We start from the raw sequence: 3,572 nt of genomic DNA, 5'->3' as shown, positions 1-3,572 counted from the left end.
CACCTTATGGGAGAAAGGAACTGCGCTAAAATCTGCTCTTTTGCTGGGCTCTGCCTGCTGGAGCTTCCCCCTACACGCGGGACAGGCAGCTCTGCAGACGCTCAGAGCTTCCGGGAATTGGGGGTTTGGGGCTGGGTCAGGGCCTGCCTTCTCACCCTCGCTTAGCGGGGCTTCCCAGAACTGACCCAACCCCTGCCCTCGTGCATGCAACTCATACTTAGCTGGCAGGGGAGAATGTGATCTCAAGGGCAGATCTCCCAGGGTGAGGCTTACCCATTGCACATCGGATTTGCTGACCCCTGCTATGTTCCCAAATGCGGGATACACGACTGCATTATTTCTGGTAGTGGGGGACTGCGTTCGCGCTCTCCCCCCGATTTATTGGTGAAAGAAAAGGTAAAGTGTGCACCTGCTAGGTTGCATACTTTTAGATTTTGCTCACATTGCGTTTCTTCAATTAGGTTCACCTTTGGGTGATCACTCGCTTTTCCACATTTTATCTGTTGAATTGAATTCTGCTTCTTTCATCAGCACAGAAGTAATGTGTATTACAGAGATAAGCTGCCATATGTATTGGGCACACTGCACATGCTCAGGCAGCATCAATCATGCTTTGTACAGGACAATGCTGGCCTAAATTGGGAACAGCCAGCATAGACATGTTGCTACAGAGGCATATTTTGGGTACAACCAGCATGACAATGTGTTACATCAGTGACAGTGCTGTCTTACACTGTGGACACACTGATTATTAAAATGTGTTGTGTTGTAAAATGTTCTTTTCTGCTGTTGGTGACATGGAATTTTCATGTTCCCCTTTAGAACTGATTGTAAACTTATGGCTTTTTGGTCACCTTTTCTGCTGTAAAATGCACCATTTCAACCCCATATTTGAAAAAAAATTCTTGGGGGGGGAACCCCCCAAACCCTCCCTAGAACCTTGTAGCTCCCTCGCTACTACGCTCGGTCACCCCCACTATTTACACATAGACACTGAAAGAAATCACAAGCAACTAACCTTTGGTCACTGCCCCATGACACCAAAAGCTATCCTTGGGACTGCATGGCTATCACTGCCTGTGATGCTATTGTGTCAAAGGTCACACAATATCGCTTTTTATTATACTGCTTTGGGTGAGGTTGTTGACTTTTGGCTCGCCGGCCCACTGGGTGACAAAAAGTGAATGCTTCGGCCCCACATTCAAAAAGGTTGGACAAGCCTGATTTACATGCATCCCGATGGATACCGCCTGCTTTTTGCAGGTGCAGCAAGCAGGCGGAATTCCATTTGGATTTCAGTCCCTCCATTCGCATTAGAATGAATACAGACCGAGATGGTTGCACATTTTTGTGCACAGAGTGGCTTGGAGAAGGCAGTTGAGTACTTTACATACCACCCCCAGCTCCTTCAGAAAATGCACCAAATTGGCATGGCTCGTAATTCGCAGGCGGAGTCTAGGTCTCTGCCAGTAAATCATGAACCGCTTTCTCCTCTACCCGCGTCAAAATGGCCCCGCATCATAACCCCTGCAGCCGTCCATTTGCCTTTACTGCCAATTATTCTTTGCGCATGCACCCCCATGCACTACTCCTTATCCCCACAAATTGGCATGACACAGAATTTCAAATGGCAACCTTGGCCGCAGTTTTATTTCCATGACAACAGAATTATTTGTACACATTTGTGAACTTCATTCTGTCCGTGTGGCGCTTGCTTGCCGGATTTCCTTTGCTTCCCCCTATACTTGGTATAGTAGGCCCCCAACTCCCCCGACCCATTGTACCTGTTCCAATCCTGCCCGCGCAGGTGTCCGTGGGTGGGGAGAGCGCCGTTTGTTTTTTGGGGGAAGCTGAGCCTTATTTGTCCCTACCAGACGCCCCCGCCGTTTAGGCCCCCAAGAGGCGCTGGTCCGGAAGAGCGAAGACCCATTCCGTTTCCTTCTGGCTCGTCCGGAGTCTATCATTTGTGCTTGGTTGCCCAAACACCGCCAACTTGTCACATCCTGGCCTGGGTGTCCTGCGACAGCAACACCCCAGGTCTCCTGCTCTTTTGCTTGTATTTCGTGGGTGGGTGGGTGGAAAACGAAATTTCTTCCATCAGCGAGGCGGCGACCGGGTCCCAGTGCAGGAGCGAGATGCCTGGCACCCCGGTCCCGCCTGCTTAAATCCTGATGTCCCCGCCCATTTTCTTTTGTTCTGCCCTTCGCGGGCTTTTGGGCCATTAGGCCTTTGGCGCCTTTCCGCCCCTCGCCTTTTGACCCCCAGGGGATGGTTCCAGGTCCTGGCGGCATGACACCGCAGGGGTTAACCTGCTGCCTCCTCCATTTTTAGCTGATTTTTCCGTCGTCAGCTCCATAACCCCTGCAGCCGTCCATTTGCCTTTACTGCCAATTATTCTTTGCGCATGCACCCCCCCTTATCCCCACAAATTGGCATGACACAGAATTTCAAATGGCAACCTTGGCCGCAGTTTTATTTCCATGACAACAGAATTATTTGTACACATTTGTGAACTTCATTCTGTCCGTGTGGCGCTTGCTTGCCGGATTTCCTTTGCTTCCCCCTATACTTGGTATAGTAGGCCCCCAACTCCCCCGACCCATTGTACCTGTTCCAATCCTGCCCGCGCAGGTGTCCGTGGGTGGGGAGAGCGCCGTTTGTTTTTTGGGGGAAGCTGAGCCTTATTTGTCCCTACCAGACGCCCCCGCCGTTTAGGCCCCCAAGAGGCGCTGGTCCGGAAGAGCGAAGACCCATTCCGTTTCCTTCTGGCTCGTCCGGAGTCTATCATTTGTGCTTGGTTGCCCAAACACCGCCACGCCACTGAGTGGGTTCTCGCCCACTGTGGCTCCCCCTCCGCCTGTCTCCTTCTCCCCTTCCCGTAATTTGGTAAAGATGTTCCCTGAAAAGGAGCTCCGTTTCGTTCGTGGACAAGTTTTCCACCGTCCGATAGGAAGTACTCGGGTGTTTTCCCATCACTTCAGTCATACCTATTCTGATGGGAACCCCTGCCCTTGTAATTTTGCAACGGCCCCCCTCAGCTTCCCTCTTCCCTTCTCAACTGCTGCATGGCTCTCTGCCCCTTTCCCTTGCGCCGGGGGAATCCCTTCCGACCATCCAATCTCAGTTTCGCCCTACTGTGCTGCTATTTCCTGCAATGAGTTCGTAATGTTCCTCAGCCGGACACCCCTCCCCAGGTTGGTCAGGTCGTTCCCTCCCCAGAGTATTACCAACCCTCTGGCTTCTGCTGCCTACTCAGCAATTTCCATAGCTGCCCCTCTAGCTGAGCCAACTTCATCCCTGGCACCCCGTGCCACTCCCTCTTGACTCGCCGGCCGTCAGCGCCTCCTGCTGCTGAGTCCAGCTCGCCTTAGCCTTTGCGATGCATGCGCGCCCCACTACCTACACGGTACGTTTCCTCCTTCCTTGTGCTGCTATGAAATGACAAAAGGAGGGAACGGCATGGTTAACTTATATTTGGCGTGCCTGATATATCGTTTGTAACATCCTGAAGACCATCTCCCCAACTTTTGATGTCTTCCGGCCATGCCTGCTCGGGGACGCTTCTGCCCCTA

General features: G+C 52.0%; 1 non-coding gene across 1 annotated transcript; it reads left to right on the top strand.

Moving 5' to 3' along the window:
- Positions 1-213: 213 nt before the first annotated feature.
- Positions 214-375, top strand: LOC138490563 (U1 spliceosomal RNA). Its single transcript, XR_011275509.1, has one exon. It is a non-coding gene; the product is annotated as a U1 spliceosomal RNA (small nuclear RNA).
- The last annotated feature ends 3,197 nt before the right edge of the window (positions 376-3,572 follow it).

This window comes from Ambystoma mexicanum, chromosome 9 (assembly GCF_040938575.1).
Source record: "Ambystoma mexicanum isolate Mex_15411 chromosome 9, UKY_AmexF1_1, whole genome shotgun sequence".
Taxonomy (NCBI): Eukaryota; Metazoa; Chordata; class Amphibia; order Caudata; family Ambystomatidae; genus Ambystoma; species Ambystoma mexicanum.
This window is presented reverse-complemented; position numbering and strand designations above follow the sequence as displayed.